Here is a 20,017-nt window from a genome sequence, read left to right on the forward strand (position 1 = left end):
AAGCAAACCGAAGTCTGTTTTCAGTGACTAAATTTTAATTCTTTCAATATGGGCTTGCTGATGTTTGTAAGGATGGAACAACCTTTAGAAAAAATAAGGCCATTTTGAAAACAAACCTATTGCCATGTTTTGATTTTGAAATACTAGGCTTCATCAGTACAAAATAATTGGTAACGTCCTACAGATAACACGACAGTTCTCTAAATGAAGATAAGACAAGGTGTATCTTGAGGTATACTAATAACTCAGTTTTTCTTTTATTTATTAAAAAAAATCTGAAATAGTGAATTGTGCTAAAAAAAAAACTGTACTAGTTTGGAATATTCAGGTCTGTTTGACCAGCTTAAGTTTAAGCTTAAGTTGTGTTACTAAATTACAGCTGAGGAACCAGGGTTTCAAGTAGCTAAAGAAAAGTAGGCCAGACCTTTTTCTTCCCACAACAACTAAGTTGTGTCTGCGTATTCCAGAGGTTGGAGACATGGAGGCAACGAGATGTGGAGTCAACAATTCATCTCCATGCCATGCATTTGTTCGGCCCGGTCAGTCCAGTTTCTACAGTGACTAACATTGTGGAAACATGGTTCAGTGACAGCGAAGAATAAATATATAAGTAGTTAACTTATTGACTCCACATCTTCTAACTCTGGCTTCCTCTGCAATTACAGTGGGTACGGAAAGTAGTCAGACCCCCTTAAATTTTTCACTCTTTATTTCATTGCAGCAATTTGCTAAAATAAAAATATTTTAATACTCATTAATGTACATCCAGCACCCCATCTTGACAGAAAAATGAAATAGAAAGCAAACAGCAAAAGAGTTGTGGCAAGGCACAGATCTGGCCAAAGTTACAAAAGGCTTTCTGCAGCCCTCAATGCTCCTAAGAGCACAGTCCATAGTCCTTAAATGGAAGTAGTTTTGGATGACCACAAGTCTTCCTAGACCTGGCAATCCAGCCAAACTGCGCAATTGTGGGAGAAGAGCCTTGGTGAGAGAGGTAAAGAAGAACCCAAACATCACTGTGACTGAGCTCCAGAGATGCAATATGGAGCTCAGCCATGGCTTTATGGCAGAGTGGCCCAACGGAAGGCTCTCCTCAGTTCAAGACATATGAAAACCTGCATAGACACTATCTCAAGGTGTAGATGTAGAGAAGATGTCTGTTTTGGAAACACCATGATTTGCCATTGTTGGCATCATAATCTTCACCACTGGAGCAGCATCAGATCAGTGAAGCAGAACCACAGCCAGAAAATCCAGGATTATTTCCACCAGCAACACCAAGAGAATGTGGAAAGGCATACGGTTGATCAGAGACTGCAACACACCCTACTTCCTGGTAAACACAGTACATACTGATTTTCTAAATGACCTAAACATCTTGTTTGGAAAGTTTGAGGTACTAAACAGCGCTCCAGCAGTGAAAGCTGTTTCCCACCAGGGAAAGATTATACTACATCTTTGTAGTATAATCTTTGTAATTATACTACAAAGATGGGATGTGAAGCATGATCTGCCCAACCATAGCTGTAACGTCAACCATAGAGTCAGACATTACCTGTTAATTAAAAGGTTAAATGTCTATGACGTTTACTAATACCGTATTTTCACGACTATAAGGCGCACTTAAACGTCTTTTTTTCCCCTCAAAATGTGCGGTGCGCCCTGTGGTGCGGTGCGCCCTATGTGTGTTGTAACTGCGACTTTTGAGACCACCTCATTGAGGAGATGATGAAAGAGTGGCTGAATGTAAGGAGACCAGCTGTTTTTTTTCCACTCATCACCATTAATCTGTAACTCCATGCGTGCCCATCTCACAGCTGATGTGAAAAACATGGGGAAACAAATTAACCCTGTGCTCGCTGTTCAACCGCTGGACATCGGTGTGAACCGGACCCAGCAGGTGCAGCAGAAGCAGCGAGGATTAGCAGGCATTATTTCTGAGGAGCCGCGCTGCACGGAAAGTGACTCTGACAGCGCAGAAGGGGAAACTGGCATGTCTGATTTAGCGCAGCTGTTTAATTCAGAAACAGAGGATGAGGACTTTGAGGGGTTTGATTAATACTTTGTAATAAATACTTGAATAAAGCACAATCATACTCAGTTTTGCTCCCGCTCTATTTTTCTACCTGAAAACTTAATTCAACAGCAGGCTCTGGGCCGCGGCGCATCCGGACTCACCTCGGCAGGTGTTTTTTTCATCTAAATAATCTAAATCTTTTTAAGTGAGAAAGTCCACCTGAAAATTTAATCATTGCAGTCAGCTCATCCAGATTATTATCCTGCCTATGTTTTAAGTTAATTTATGCGTCAATAAACGAAGAAGAAGGGGAAACTGGCATGTCGGATTTAGCGCAGCTGTTTAATTCAGAAACAGAGGATGAGGACTTTGAGGGGTTTGATTAATACTTTGTAATAAATACATGAATAAAGCACAATCATACTCAGTTTTGCTCCCGCTCTATATTTCTACCTGAAAACTTAATTCAACAGCTGCCTCTGGGCCGCGGCGCCAGGAAACGATTCACCCCCCCCCAAAAAAAAAAAAAAAAAAAAAAAAAAAAAAAAAAATACAATAAAATAACCTGTGTAACTTAAACCCACATAATACTAAATTATACTAAATTACATTTGCCCGTATAATTTTAATTTACTCTAGGTCATCGTACCTCTGCCAGTTTCTGATGGTCCCATTGGTCTTTCCATCATGCTTCCAACCATCTCCCAGTTCATATCTTTAACATCCAGATATTTTTCTGCAGCCTTCACTATTATTTTGATTTTTTCTGTTTTTTTTGTCGTCTGAGCAGTACAATTAATCACTTCCACCATGAAAAGAACAAAATTTGTCTTTTTAACAATTAGTGAGTCTTCATCAATTTTTGGAGATTTCTCTAGAGGTTTGAAATTTGCCGTGTGTTGAACTGTAGGTTTGGGTTTTTCTGACTGAGATGGGATCCTTTTTGCAGCTTCAGCATAAGTTATTCCAAGCTCAAATTTCATTTTTTTTATTTCTTCAGACCTTTTGCTTGCTTCACAGCCGCGATAAGCAGCAGTATGTTCTCCACCACAATTACAGCATTTTATTTTAGCTTCTTTTCCACATTTACCATATTCATGTTCTCCTGCACACCTTCCACACCTCTGTTTCCCTTTACAAACTGCTGCAATGTGTCCGAATTTTTGACATTTGAAACATCTCAATGGTGGTGGATTGTAGATTTTGACATTGTAACTGATGTAACCGATGAATACTTTGCTTGGTAATTGCTCTTCCTCGAATTTAATTAGTACAGATAAACTGTCAGATCTTTCTCCGTTTCTTGTTGTTTTTAACCGTTTTACTTCTTTTACTTTTGCACCGCTTATGTTTTCCAGAATCTCTTTTTCAGAAATTTTCAGAGGAACTCCTCCAATGACTCCCCTGCTGATCTTTTTGTTCTCCATTAGGCTGCACTGAACTCTTATCCCGTCAATTTTGTTAATACGTATTGCTTTGCCTTGCTGGGCGCTGTCTCTGCAGTTAATTAGCAGGTCTCCACTGTACAGAATTCTGGCACCTCTGACTTCTCCAACAAGTTTATTGATGGTTTTTGTTAAGTGAACCGGATTCCAGTTTGTAAAAGAGTCTGCCTGATTAACGACTTTGAATATGACTTTGAATTCATTTTGTTGTGCTGTGGAATGTATGGATTGATCATCACTGGATTGTTCTGAACTAGATTCCCCTTTAACTGATCTCTGTTTTTTCCGCTTTTTCTCATTTTTTGATGCTGCTATCTTCCAACCTTCATTGTCACTATTTCCCTCTTCCATCCCACAAGAATCGCTTCCTGTTTCCTCACTACTCACGGCCCAGGACATTTCTCCACAAGCAGAGCAGCTTCAAAACACGCGCCATGCACCAAACCGCCTCGGTAAGCTCCCCCCCCCATCCACAGGTGTATGGATGAGCGAGGGCCGCATCCGGACTCACCTCGGCAGGTGTTTTTTCATCTAAATCAGTGGTCTCCAACCCTGGTCCTCAAGATCTACTGTCCTACAGATTTTCCCTGCTTCAACACAGCTGAATCAAATGATTGATTACCTTTTCAAGCCATTCATTTGATTCAGCTGTGTTGAAGCAGGGATGCATCTAAAATCTGTAGGACAGTAGATCTTGAGGACCAGGGTTGGAGACCACTGATCTAAATAATCTAAATCTTTTTAAGTGAGAAAGTCCACCTGAAAATTTAATCATTGCAGTCAGCTCATCCAGATTATTATCCTGCCTATGTTTTAAGTTAATTTATGCGTCAATAAACGAAGAAGAAGGGGAAACTGGCATGTCGGATTTAGCGCAGCTGTTTAATTCAGAAACAGAGGATGAGGACTTTGAGGGGTTTGATTAATACTCTGTAATAAATACATGAATAAAGCACAGTCATACTCAGTTTTGCTCCCGCTCTATTTTTCTACCTAAAAAACTTAATTCAACAGCAGGCTCTGGGCCGCGGCGCATCCGGACTCACCTCGGCAGGTGTTTTTTCATCTAAATAATCTAAATCTTTTTAAGTGAGAAAGTCCACTTGAAAATTTAATCATTGCAGTCAGTTCATCCAGATTATTATCCTATGTTTTAAGTTAATGTATGCGTCAATAAACGAAGAAGAAGGGGAAACCGGCATGTTGGATTTAGCGCAGCTGTTTAATTCAGAAACAGAGGATGAGGACTTTGAGGGGTTTGATTAATACTTTGTAATAAATACTTGAATAAAGCACAATCATACTCAGTTTTGCTCCCGCTCTATTTTTCTACCTGAAAACTTAATTCAACAGCAGGCTCTGGGCCGCGGCGCATCCGGACTCACCTCGGCAGGTGTTTTTTCATCTAAATAATCTAAATCTTTTTAAGTGAGAAAGTCCACCTGAAAATTTAATCATTGCAGTCAGTTCATCCAGATTATTATCCTGCCTATGTTTTAAGTTAATTTATGCGTCAATAAATTGTATCAGAGGAGTAATCACAGCCCTGTGTCATCAGCGATGTGTCTCTCATGGCCAGCTCCCAGGTTTGAATAATACTTTGTAATAAATACACCTTGCAGCTTTATTTGCTGTGATCAGTGGGAATAAAGTAGTTTTAATATGTTTTTAAGTGGGAAAATCCACCTGAGAGGACATGTACCTGTATATAAAAAACGCGCCCTATAGTCCGGTGCGCCTTATGTGTGTGTTAAATACAGAAATGGGACACATAACTGAGAGTGCGCCTTTTAGTCCGGTGCGCCTTATGGTCGTGAAAATACGGTACTACTTTAACTTTCTGCAAACTCTCACAAATTAACATGGTAAACACTTTACAGTCTGAGTAGTCATCTTTACCTTTATGTGTGCTCAAACAGTTCTAATAATAGTTCCAGTAATATCTGTAATTGAGGTGAAGTATTTTGGAAACTAAGAAGGTCACATGTTTCTATTTATATGTGAATAGTCTGTTTTATCATGAAAAAATTTTAATCTGAGAGACAAATATGTTCAAGATAGCTATAATTTTGGAGAGTAATGACTCCACACCTGAGCTGATTCACCGAATGATAAAAAAAAAAAAGTCTGCAATAAATTCAATGCAACAAGAAATACTCCAACATAAGAATCTTAATGTAGTGAAAATGTCTGTGAAAATATGTTAATCCACTCCCATTACCAGCTAAAATTATCAGTGTAAAAAATGTTGTTGAGGGCCAAGGATCATCTGGAGCTAGCACAAACACCCGTGTCACTCAACTTAATCCTGTTTGTCACGCTGCTGGCAGAACTATAATAAGCTGAATTTTAAAGGATCATTTCCATCTGCCGACTTCAGACAGCATAGAGTAGACCTGCTGTTGAAGCTCTGTTTAGTTTTCGCTCTGTGGACACTGTTGGGCCAGATTTTTTCCAGTTTATTGCCCGTCTGCTGTTGGTGAAACAAGACGTTAATACCATATTATAGATCAGCTTAAAAATATCAGATTGCAACTTGTTAGAAAGGGTAGAGTATGCTCTGTAGTACTGGAATTGTTTGACTCATCTTACAGATATGCTTATTCTGCCAAATTAAGATGAAGATATAAAGCTGTTAAACATAACAATATGTTGCTGACATTAACATAAGAGAATATTTTTCAATCTTGCTTTGCAACTGGTTAAAATAAAACGTCAAGAAGAAATTCCTTGTCTGCGAAACCAAAGCCATCTGCAGGTCAAACTTTTCAGAATAACATTGCTTAGAGGGGTGTAAGGGCTTTTGTGTGATTATTTGTACTTTATATATCCTTGGAATCAACAAAAAGGTTGATGAAAATTTCCCTTCACACTAAGGGTTATTTCAAAGCTGTTTTTTGTTTTTGTTTAATGGCCTTTCAACAACCTCTCAAGGTCAATAGCAAGAAACCAAAATGACACCACTTTTATGTTAATGGAGCTGCAAAACTAATTTTAACAGTTTTGAAAGGAACATTTTTAAGTGGTGCCTTATAATTTTCAAACAGTCTTACACATCCCAACAAATAGAGGTAAAGGTCGCTTACGTTGACATCCCACAATCACCATTGGAAGTTGACACCTAATGCCATTTAAAAGGAATTAATATGTTGATTAGGTTGCTAGTTCTCTACGTACTGCCTTAGACAATGCAGGCCCTTTTGAAAAAGAATAACTTAAAAAATAGAAAGCTGGCTCCCAGGTTTAATGCAGAGCTGTGCACTCTAAAGCAAAATGCTAGAATATTGTAGAGAATATGGTGCTCTACATGCCTATGGAAATCCAGCTGGTCTGGAAAAACAGTTCACTGCTGTGTAAGAAGACACTCTTGTAAAGCGAGAGCAGTATATTTCTCCTCATTGATATAGGAGAATAAGAATAATCCTAGATATCTTCTTAATACAGTTGCCAAACTCACCCAGAGCCACTGGGTTGAACAATCCATCCCACCTGCTCTTAGCAGTAAGGATTTTATGGAATTCTTTATAAATAAGATGGATTCTATTAAAAATAAGATCATTATCAACCCTCTTACTATGATTGGTTTATCCCTTGAAGGTGCAGCAGCATCTGAGGTAGCCATAGAATCTGAACCGGATTTAGACTGCTTTGATCCAGTTGAACTTTCAGAGCTAGCAGAACTGTCTTCATCTAAGCCCTCAACTTGTATGTTAGATGTTAGGAAGCGCTCACTCTGATTTCCTCCTCCATTTTAGATATGATGAACCTATCCCTGTTACAAGGATATGTACCAAAGGCTTTTAAGGTAGCTGTAATTAAAGATTTACTTAAAATACCATCTCTTGCCCTAGATGTCAATGATCGACCTATATCCAATCTTGCAGATGAAGCTAACAGTTCTGCAAAACCCACAAATCCTGGTTATAAGCTGCTTTCACTACTGACAGACTTTTGTAGAAACTGATTGTGAAAGAAGCAATTTCTTCCCCCAGGATGGGTTTCTGATGACTATTTAGCAGTCAAAGTGCCCATTCTTGCTTGTAATAAACAAAAATAATAGTTTTACTTTCCCATTAGATTTATGTATTTAACTTAAAATGTCACTTTAAGAGTAAAACAATTGAACTAAAATCAGGATTTTATTTTACTTTTTTTTTGGACAGTTGGGAGGTCAAGTTATTCAAACATGAATGTAGGATCCATGTCTCCTGCTTGTAAAATCATATCATGTTATTTGATTAGCATAGTGGAACAAGTTATTAGTGGACTGAGCTGAGTATCCAGACAGGAGTCTCAATCCATTTACCATTTGCTCTAATCTGATTAGCTCTGCATGCTGCTTCATGACTATGATAACATGGCAACAGAATGCATCCTGTCCAAGTACAGCTTTTAATGTCACCAATCCAATCTAAACACTTTGATTGATCACTCCATTTCCTGTTTTATCAGGCGTCTCCTCTCTTTTATGGCCTCATATCATGAACCTAAACAATAGCTCTGATGGAGATGTGTTGAGGATGAAGAGGTCATCAGGTCCGGTTAGAAAACTGTTTTCTTGCATCATCAAAGTCAACTTTAGGGTTAGAAAGAAGAAATTGATTTAGCTCTCTTTAAGACCTATCATCATAACAGTCATAATAAAAATGTGGTTTTGTTTCCTACAAAAACCTTTCATGCAGAATCATAAAATACCAAGCATGTTGCACAACATTAGAAGTTCAACTTAACTTCAGTCACTGAGCAGAAAAAAAATAGAGAACAGCCCATTAAATTACAACAAAAATGGTGTAAAGAGAAAAACAGGTTAGATTAGGGATAATTGCAAGAAAATCCTCTTTTTCAGAATATTTTTTTTTCATTTAAAATTTTCAACGTACCATATACCTATTGAATTTCAGGGAAAAAAAAAAGAAGATGTCTAATGTCTCAAATTCTTATTCATGGATGTGGATTGATTGTTTATTTATTCATATTTTTTTTTTTTTTACAAAAGTCAGCATAAGGGTAGATTTCATCCATCATTTTATTGTATTTGGCTTTTTTTGTGACAGAAGAATAGATAGATTCTCATACTCTTTAAAGATATCACGACTTTTAAAGAAATTTCTTCTTCTTAAGGCTGATGGAAAGCAGGCTGAGAAGCATACATAAATCATTGTTTCTTTTGACATTGTCGAAACATTTCTAATAAATGGAGCATCTTACGTTATCACCCCTTTGATAAGTAAAACAATAGCAGGAAAAATTATTTTTGGCATTTTGTTAAACTGAGTTTTAGTTCAGCTTTGTGTGTATTTTCTGTTTAACACATCATAGGATAAAAAAAAAAACCCAAAACAAGCAAACCAAATGCCTTTCCTCAACCAGTCCTGGTTTAGGAATAATTGTCTTTGGATTAGGATGCCCGTTGCTTTTTTTCCCAAAAAGACAGAATGTGTGCAAAAGGGTTTTTAAAAATCCCTTTCCAATATGGAAGAGCTTGTTTATGAAATCTGACAGTTCTATTGGTAGGTTGGAGGCACAGCTTATCAGGAAGCTTCCAAATAAACCAGAGAACTCTGTAAACATTTCAGTTGGATGGTACTATTTATTACATCAGAAGCATTTATATTAAGCCGGTGATAAATTCTCAGTCATTCCATAAAAATAAAAAACAAAACCACTGGACTTTTTGTTCAAGTTTGAAGACTTTGCTTCCCATAAAGGAAGCTTTCTCAATTCAAAATATCTGGAGTAATATGGAGCTTCTGGCTTTATAGATTTGCTAATCATGTTTTGGGTGTACTATTCCTTTAACTTTTCACCATTATAGAGACGTTGGCCTGTTTCAGTTTAACTTGCAGGCCTTTTTTTCTTCTCCTGTTTTTCATAAACCAAAATTATAACTTGTAGATTACGTGTCTAGTTTAAGGGCAAGTTAATTTGGTGACTTTAATTAGCCAAATTACGTAGACCTTCAGGAACATACAGGTACATTCAGATTCTGCTGAAAAGATCTGTATCAAAAATGATTTCTTACATTCCTCGTGGATGGGGCTGATGTACGGACTTGTTTGTAAAGTTTGTAAAGTCCCGGTGGGCAGAGTTTAAACAAAACTGGCCTCAGAAATACCAGTACATGCAATACATGCACTTTTCTACCGAGCACTTGTCAGTTTAACACGGTTTTATTTCTGGTAATAAGGAGTAGCTAGCCTAGGCTAGCGCTAGCTTAGCATTGCTATGGCTCCTCTTTCTCCCTCCCTTGACTCTTTTCCAACTCTTCCTTCTTCCTCTCCTCTCTCCTGCCCTCTGTGTCAGATGTTCAGTTATTCCTCTGCCTCCTTTAGTATTAATGGTATGTGTAATAAGTGTAGTATTTTTTTAGCTTTGGAGGCGAGGGTGTCAGAGTTAGAATTCAGGCTGTTGAACATCCAAGAGTTAAAGTAGGCCCCCACGTAGCTGTCCTCCAAAAGTGCCTGAGCAGCCAGGCGATTGGGTAACTGTACACAGAAAGCATAGTCGTGGATCTCTGCCCACTGGTCACCACCAATCTGTTCATGTTTCTACCGGTTTTCCCCACTCAGCGACACACCCACTGAGAAACCCACTCTGGTGATTGGCAGCTCCATAGTCAGAAACGTGGCTTTAGAGAAACCGGGGACCATAGTCAAATGTTTGCGGGGGCCAGAGCGACATCAAATCCTACCTGAAACAGCTGGCTAAGGATAAGGTTAAATACAGTAAGATTGTTATTCACACTGGTGGTAATGACACTCGGTTACGCCGATCGGAGGTCACTAAAATGAATGTTGCTTCGGTGTGTAAGTTTGCCAAAACAATATCGGACTCCTTAATTTTCTCTGGTCTCTTCCATGATCTGACCAGGGATGAGATATTTCGCCGCATGTCGTCATTCAACTGCTGGTTGTTTAGGTGGTGTCCTGAAAACAACGTGGGCTACTTTAATAATTGGCAATCCTTTTGGGGAAAGCCTGGTCTGATTCGGAGAGACAGCATCCATCCCACTTATGATGGTGTAGCTCTTTCTAGGAATCTGGCTAAATTTATTAGTCCTCCAAAACCCTGACTGCCCAGGGTGCAGACCAGGAAGCAGAGTTGTAGTTTAAACAAAAGCAGACAAGAAAAGAATCCCTCTCAGCTTAATCATGGTCATTTTCAAGCCTCGTGGAGTTTTGCAGATTTTCTTTTGGCAGTTCACCATGTTTTACTGTCAGTTAGTGACTCAGTAGGAAGCTTATAATGTGTCTGCTGCGCCTGTTGTCTGGTTAGTGATTATGTAGCCCACTGCGTTCATAATCTTTGCTTCTTGTTTCAGATCATCATCAACTGCATGTCTCAACGTCAGCATAGTCACAGGCATTCCCCTCAGCGCATTGTTTCCATCTAAATCTGCAACATGTTTGATGGGTTTCATTGTGGCGGGCGACCTAGACACCCTCCATCCATCACAACAAGTGCTTTATGGCATTCCTTTCTCATTGCTGCAGGTGTTATGATGCCCTCTATAACTGCGGCAGGCGGTTATGGTGCCCTTTTCCCATTGCTGCAGGTGCTCATTGTGCCTTTTCCTACCTCTGAAGGTGCGCAAGGTGCCCCCCATCCCTAGTGGTGGGCGCCTACTCTCCCTTTTTGCCATCACTGCAGGTGGTCATGGTGGCCTTTTCCCATCACTGCAGGTGCCATGGCACCCCTCATCCTCGCGCCGGTGCTCATGGTGTCCCTCTTCCCATGGCTCCAGGTGCTCACAGTACCATTTTTTATCGCTGCAGGTGCTATGGCACTTTCATTGCACGCCGCTTCATGGTGCCCCTTTTTCCATCGCTACTGCCTTATTGCACCCCTTTTTCCATCGCGATAGGTGCTTGGAGTCCTCCATCCATCGCTCCAAATGCGGGCACTCCATGGTGCCCATACCCATCGTGGCAGATGCATCCCACTTTTATCCATTACCACGGCACTTCATGGCAACCTTTTTCCATTATAGCCAATGCATTTCCTTAGGCACATCTGGCTTTTAACCCTTCGCAGGAAAGTTTATGGCACTCTTTTTTCATCGCAGCAGGTGCATTATGGCCCCTCAGCTCATTGCTTCAGGCGCATCGCACCCAAACCTATCATACGTTTGCATCACAAGGTGCTTTGCATTGAACCCCTTAGCACATCATGGCATACGAATCTCAACTGAAATTGTTGCTTATTCATCACAGCTTGCTTCAGGGTTCCTACAGCATAAGGAAAGTTAAATTCAAGACTTTTTAAGACTTTTGCCACTTGAAATAAAAATTTAAGACCAAATTCACAAGAAACACAAGAAAAACCTGCTTGCGACAACTTAACCCAAAGGTTTATTTTAACATAAACCGTTGCACCGTTTCAAATTTTAAAAAGCTTCCCATACAGGAAGAAAGCTAAAAACACACAAATGACATATATATTTTAACAATTATTTAACTGAATTCACAAACTTTGTGTTAGCAGGGAACAAAACAAATCAGTTTTAAAGCCACAACATAACCAGTGCTAAGTCTTTTTTGCAGCTATTTTTCTTTGTATCGTTTTCTTAGTACCGGTATGTTTCATTTGGTGATAAGTGGAGGCGTTGCAGCTAAATCTTTATATCACCTAACATTAACTAAGAAACCATCACATTTTGTTGCTTTCAACAAACAAATATTTATATAATGAAGGCTACAATAAAACTGATGTTGATAATGATAATTTCCATGTTGGCAGTGGTTATTCTCAGGCCCAGTTCACTTCTGTTGCTAGGAAACATAAGAATGGTCATGTCCGCCCACCTGATGACTTTAAAGGACCAACATTCTAAATGCTTTGAATGACATCACAGCTAGTCTATATAAAGGGGTTCCATACTGCTATCTCATTGTGCGGTCAGAAGTCAGAGTCAGAAGCAGGTTTCAGAAAACTAGTTCACTCGTTCGTTCCTAAACCACTTCTAAGCGTTTGGAAAGAGTACTGATTACTGAGTACTTATCGTTTCTCCCTGATAGAATCTGAACGCTAAAATGATGGACAAGAAAGATATCTACAATCTGAGACGAGACCAGAAAGTGAGAGCAAGTAAATATTTTGAGTTTAAGGCATGGCATAAAAACCTCAGGTTTGCTATCCTTGCTCGTTGCAGAGGAATCACTAAGTTGATTACCGAGGACGAAGTTGAGCTGAATAATGTGGCTAACCTAGCTTCAGTAAAGTTCAACAGGACAATGTTCTCCAAAGGACAACGCAGAAACCCGGCTTCAATCCTTAGCAAGGATTCATCTTGTCTGTGGGCACTGCGTAAAAAACGCAGGTATGAACTACTGGCAGACTTCAGGAAGATTCACGGGTCAGTGAAGGAAAATGAAGACTGAAGTGAAGATACGCCAGTCAGAAACAGAAAACTGCTACGTTTGCCATGTCATTTAAATCAAGGCACCACTCCTGACATGTATCCTTCCCCTTTGTGGAAAGGGAAAGAGCCCCACTGGTTGAAGAAATATATTTACATGGTTAGAAACAGGTCAGCAATGGCTGCACCAAAGCAGAGAGGCACCAAAAGCTTCAACCATGGAAGGAACAACATGAACCAGCCTCACATCATATCTTTCAATGTTCAGGATCAAATAAAAAGTAGATCCAACAATGGACAAAAGGTTTCCAGACCTCAGACTGAGAAAACATGTCCTTGGAACAACAAACTCAGTGCTGAGATATGTTCAAAATATACAAGATGCAACTTCAGACAGCAAACTGCAGGCTCCTTCCCAAGCAATTCGGGTAAAAGATTTACCCCTTGACAAAATAACAACTTCAACTGCAGAAAAAGACAGGGGAAGAATCAAAGATGGTATCCACAACAGGAACAGAGAGGACGCATTTCCTTCTGGAACCAGTCAACAAAAAATGTAGCCCAGTCAAATGACCAATATTGGACCAACAGAATTAGCTTCAACAATTTCCATGGTCCTCAAACATTCATAAAATTCTTCTAATTGTCTTTTTCTCTCTGTGTGAGTTTTTCCAGATTAAAATAAAAGATAGTGGAAACATATACAGTTGTAACCTTTAGTTAAGGACTGTTAATATTTTGCCAAATTTGTGAATGTTATAGGAGGGATATTCTAAGTTTTATGAATAAATAAGGCTGAGAGCTATCTGATGGAAATAGATGTCAGGAGGAGTTCAGCCAACTTATTACAACCTTGACAACTAGATTGGCAATACAAAGAGGTCTGTCTCAATCTGTGAATGAATGTATATATGTGGTTTAAATGAGGTGTTTATTTCTAAATTGTTTTTCTTCAATATAGAGTCAAACAGTATGAATCCAAAAAAACATGATCTTCAGTATGTTACATAAATTACCAAAGAAAGGTCTTAAAATTGCCCATATTGATATATGCAGTCTTAGAAATAAATTAAGTGCAATAACAGACATATTAAAAACAAATACTTTGCATATGGGCATTGTCTGAAACCCATGCAAACTCTCCATTGATGATGCAACTTAAATGATTGATGGATACAGCACTTTTAGCGATTATAAGAATATATATCGAGGAGGAATTGTTATCTACTGTATATACAAAATTATAGACCTGTTCAAGTGATGCCAGACTTTATGTATTCTGGTATTGAAGTACTTTGATAAACAGTTATTCTGAAACATCTAAAACCAATACTTATAGGGTGCTGTTACAGACCTCCAAATGCAAATAGTGAATATTTGGACACAATGTGTGTATCTCAACATAGACTGGAATTTTTCTGACTGTCCTACGAAAGTCCAAATAATGAGCACAGCAATAACTTAGACAACTTTTATTGTAAACGCAACATAACATGTGGATTATCATGGATAATCAATAAACTGAATGTTTATAAAAAGGGTGGCACTGGATTAGCTTGCTGTATTGACCACATGTTTATAAATATACCACAAGTGTGCTCAAATAGCTTATCGGTGCCAGATGGTTGTAGTGTTCACAATCTCTTTGCAATTGTGAAAAACAAATGTTCCTAAATGGGGTCCAAAAAACAATAATGAAAAGAAGATTTAATCTTTTACAAAATGAAGATGATGTAAGACATAGAAAGCGGTCAGAGGTTTTTCTACAAAAGGATCCAGAGAAGGCATTTCAGCTTTTTGATCAAACCTTGATGAGAATTGTAGAAAATCATGCACCAATAAAAAAATCTTCCTGTTTGAAATGTTTACAACCCCAGGTTGGATTAAGAATTAAACGATCTTATGAAAGAGAGAGATCTAGCTAAAAAAGCAGCAATTATATCTAAACTTAAATCACATTAGCAAGTATAGTGTAAACGTCGAAATGTTGTAACAAGGTATATAAAAAGGGAAAATAAATTATACTATGCTAATATTTGCACCGATGATACCGATACCAGTATCAGGCGGTGCCCGAATCCAGCACTAAAATGGTGGTATCGGTATCGGCGAGTACAAACAAATAGGGCACCAATACCATTTCGAGAGCAAAAAGTTTATTCAACTATTGTCACCCAGGTTGGTAATAAAAAGTTCTACTGGATTAACTTTGTATTAGTCTTTTTCCTGCTTCGCAACGGTAGGCAGCAGCTTGACAAAGCCATGATGGCAATTATTTTCCTTCCAAGTAGTACAGTATGCAGTTCTTCATATATACACACACATCAATTTCAAACTGATAGTATTGGTATGGTATTGGTATCAGCCAATAGCCAGGTATCGGGTATCAGTAATGGTGCCAAACAATGGCATCGGGTATCGGGGCTAAAAAATGGCATTGGTGCAACACTAACTATTATATAAATAAAACATGATAAAGGCGGAAAGAAAATCTCTGAAAGCCTTCCAAAGACACACATGGGTTAAAATAAAGAACAAGGATATCAACACACTCACAGACCACATTAACGAAGTGGACAGAAACATCAAGTTCCCCTGGGAAGACGTGAAAGATGACAGCCATGTTTTCCTGGACTGCGCGATGCACATCATGGAAGACAGACAACTCAAGATAGAAGTCTACAGGAAACCCACACACATCGACCAGTGTGGGTTTCAAAAGAACAACAGACTAAAGAAGGATTCCTGAAATACAAAGGACATAAAAATTACCTTAACCTTTTATAGGGCAAATTACCATTATTTGATTATTAGAAAACACCTTCAAGATTTCTATACAGCTATTCAGCTAAGATGCTGGCATTTGACCAATTAAATGAATCTTTGACGATATTAGACCTGGACATTATTTGTCTTTCTGTATACACGGAGAGTATTCAAAACAAAATTTCTTTTCTTTTCTTATATTATGAAAATGAAGTGAATTTGTTAAGAAAAAAGCTAATTGAAAAGGTTAAAAAATAAATTAAAAAAACTTTAAAATATAAGTTTAAAAAGTGAAAAATGGAAATGCCTGTATGATCGGTTTAACTCAGAGAGCACGGAAAAAGTTTAACAGGTTTATTGAGTGGTTTAAACAGGAGTTGGATCTGGAACTCAGTGAGCAGGTAACCCGGAACTGGAAGTGAGAAGGGAAGTTCAGTGGTCAGTTCAGGTACCGTGGGAATCTTGGAAGCCATTAGATTTGCAAGAATGGGACTCACGTTAGAGTGGGACCTTGTTCGACCTTGAATCCAGTCTGTGTGGCATATCCAGAGAATAAAGCACACGTCGGAGGGCGGAGATGTTTGACAAGCGTTGGACCCTGAGGAGTAATGGGGTGGACTGTCACTCGGATTTCCGATGGGTACCCTAATGCTTTATGTTAAAACAAAAACAAAAGTTGTTTCTTTCAGTTGGTGAGGGTTTTTCATGAATTTCTTATAGAAGCACTAATGTTATTTTTCTTAATATATTTTCTTAATATATTTCTTAACATATTAAGTGGCTGTTTCTTGTTATTACATTGACCTTATTTCTGCCATCAAAATATACATATTTTCTTGAATTCTCAAAAGTAATAAGGTCCTGTCCTCCAATAATAATCTTGGCTTTAAATGTTGATTTTCAAAGTATTTCTTTAAGTGCCCCATAAAGGGTTAAGTCAAGATTAGACAAAGTAAATAGTCTTATAAAAATATATATAATATATAAAAAGCCAGAAGACACCGGTGGACGTCTCAACAATCACTTGTGTCTTAGCAGGTGGTCGGCAGCACAGGAGCAACATAGAAGAGCTTCTAGACAAAGCCATCTATATAACTAGTTTACCATCATTCCCTTCTGTAACACAGAAATTAGAAAAGGTAGCAGCGCCTTGAACCACCACCTTCAACTCCGTGAACCACCACCTTAACATGGTGGAGAGGTTTCAATGCTCGAAGGATCCCAGAAAAGTTATTGCCAGGAACTTAAATACCCCTGGGCGGGTCTCCCAAGGCAAACCAGCTCTGAGTAACGGGCCAGACAAAGAGCGGTTCAAACCCTTTATGGAGTATTCACACTTAACATGAAAGCAGTGTAAGAAAATATTTTGCAGATCTCGACATGGAATCTGCTGATTTGCAGTCTCACCTTAGCATGTTGAACCTGGATTTTACAGAGTAAGTCATGGTGCATTAGTTATTTCAGAAAAGCTGGAAAAAAGCACCAGCATCCCTGTTCTCCAAATCCTACAGATATGCTCCCAGATTGGAGCTACTAATGGATCAGGGCCCATTCCCTGCTGGCTTCCGTCTGGAATCTCAAACTATCCCACTTCGGGGACAGGTCAAGGAGGCTCCAACATACTTGCGCAGACATGTGTCCGTGAAAGTCTGTGCAGACTCAATGCAGGCTAAAGGCTGACTTTTTATATGATCATTGCATTGCAGTCTTTTAGCACACATCTCTGCAGCTTCTCTACTGTTACCCACTCTTTACTCCATCCAGACAGTGTCTTGCCCACGACCAAAATCAAATAAATCTATTAAATTAGCAAAGATTCCCAAAGCAGTAAATCATGATAATTTAATAATAATAATAATAATAATAATAATAACTGGGGGAAAACTCCAATTGGGGAAAAAGTTAAAACGATTAAATGTGGTCTGTTTAACATAAAATCTCTTTCCTCTAAAAGTCTGCTAGTTAATGACTTGATTTGTGATAATCACATTGACTTGTGTTGCCTTACAGAAACCTGGCTGCAGCAGGAAGATTTTGTGAGCATAAATAAGGTAACTCCTTCAAGCTATTTAAATTTTTATATACCCAGAAGTTCTGGGCAAGGAGGAGGAGTAGCAACAATCTTTCAGTCTGACTTACTGATTACTCCAAAGGCAGTTAATACTTACAACTCTTTTGAACATTTAACCCTTAATTTCCCTCATCCAAATTGCAAAGCAACTAACCTCTTCTTTTTGTAACTTTGTATTGTCCACCAGGTCCTTACGCTGAATTTTAGATGAGTTTTCAGAGTTCCTTTCTGATTTGGTATTAAATACTGACAGGGTCATCATAGTGGGAGATTTTAACATCCATGCTGACATTAAAGGCGATAGCTTAAGAGCAGCCTCTAAAGCTTTCTTAGACACTATTGGCTTTGTTCAAAATGTGAATAGTCCCACACATTCTCATCTTCATACTTTGGATCTTGTGCTGACATATGGCATAGAATGTGAAGAAATAAGTATTTCCTCACAACTCTGTCCTCTCTGACCACTTTCTAATAACCTTCAGGATTACTTTAACAGAGTTCCCCTCTCCCAAAAGAAGGTTCAAGTTTAGCAGATCATTATCAGATAGTGCAGTTATACATTTTAAAGAATGTGCTTCACTTTTGCTCTCCTCTGTGTCGCTGAGCAGTGCTGCAGTTTGCAAAAGCTTAGTTTATTCCCCTTCACAGGTTGATGATTTTGTTGATGGCATTGCTAGTTCTCTACGTACTGCCTTACCCCTTGCTCACACTGGCTCCGGTGCGGTTACCGAGCCGACGGAGACCGCAACTCCCGCACACCCCCTCACACACCGCCCTTTTGACTACGGTGCGGCTCTGCGGCTCCGGCAAAAGGTCCGGAGATTTAACTCGCGAGAACAGAAGTTCACTTGAGTTCACGTAACTTCACGCGATAATACGGCCCAAATAAGGATATTTGCGAGAGCTTGTTGCGGAGGGCTCCGGCACGCCCCAAGGATAGCTTTCTTGCTGAATTTTCTGCAGCGCCGGAGTGTCTTGGTAACCGCAGCCGGACAGCTCAGCAGCCGGTGAGAGAGGTTTACGTCTTTTTAATGACTTGGAATCACTGCGGCACCGCACCCACTGCACCGCAACGGTAAGACCGGAGTCGGTGTGAGCCGGGGGTTAGACAACGCAGCTCCTTTAAAAAAATGAAAACTGTTAAAAATAGATAGCTAGCTCCTTGGTTTATTGCACAGCTTCACACCTTGAAGCAAAATACTAGGAAACTGGAGAGAAAATATCGCTCCACATGCCTATGGGAATCCTACCTAGTCTGGAAAAATAGTTTACTGCTGTATAAGAGGATCCTTTGTAAAGCAAGAGCAGCATATTTATCCTCATTAATAGAGGAGAATAAGAATAATCCTAGATTTCTTTTTAATACAGTTGCCAAACTCACCCAGAGCTATCGCTTAGTTGAACCATCAATTCCACCTGCTCTTAGCAGTAATGATTTCCTGGGATTCTTATAAATAAGATTGATCTTATAAAAATTAAGATCATTGGCACTCCTCTTGGTTCGTCACTGGAGGGTGGGGCTGCATCTGAGGTAGTTATGGAATTGGAACCAGGTTTAGACTGCTTTGATCTACTTGAACTTCCAGAGTTAGCAAAACTATTGTCTCCATCTAAGCCTTCAACATGTTTGTTAGATCCAGATCCAACAAGGTTATTTAAGGAGGTATTCCCTTTGATCTACTCCTCCTTTATAGATGTGATTAATCTATCTCTGTTACAGAGATATGTACCAAAGGCTTTTAAGGTTGCTGTAATTAAACCTTTGCTTAAGAAACTGTCTCTTGACCCAGATGACTTGGTCAATTAGAGACCTATATCCAATCTTCCCTTCTTATCTAAAATCCTTAAGAAAGTAGTTGCCTAACAAGTGTATGATCACTCACACCATAATGAACTTTTTGAAGAGTTTCAGTCATGCTTTAGAGCTCATCATAGCACCGAAACAGCTCTGGTGAAGGTTGCTAATGATATTTTCATGGCCTCAGATAATGGACTTGTATCTTTGCTTGTCCTGTTGGATCTCAGTGCTGCATTTTTTAAAGTTGACCATAATATTCTTTTAGAAAGATTTGAATATTTTATTGGAATTAAAGGAACAGCAGTGAAAGTGGCTGGATAAGCAGATCAGGAAGGCCAGTTGTGTGATTCGATGCCCTCTGGATTCAGTACAGGATGTGGGAAACAAAAGGATCCTAACTAAATTAACATCTCTGTTGGATAATGTCTCCCACCCCATGCATGAAGCTGTTGAAGAATTGGAGAGCTCCACCAGGGAGCTTTATCACAGATCCTTCCTCCCAGTAGCTGTAAGACTCTATAACCACCACTGTTCCCAACAACCACAATAATTTGTTACATTC

Source organism: Cyprinodon tularosa, unplaced genomic scaffold (genome assembly GCF_016077235.1).
Source record: "Cyprinodon tularosa strain WSP-4 unplaced genomic scaffold, ASM1607723v1 ctg832, whole genome shotgun sequence".
NCBI lineage: Eukaryota > Metazoa > Chordata > Actinopteri > Cyprinodontiformes > Cyprinodontidae > Cyprinodon > Cyprinodon tularosa.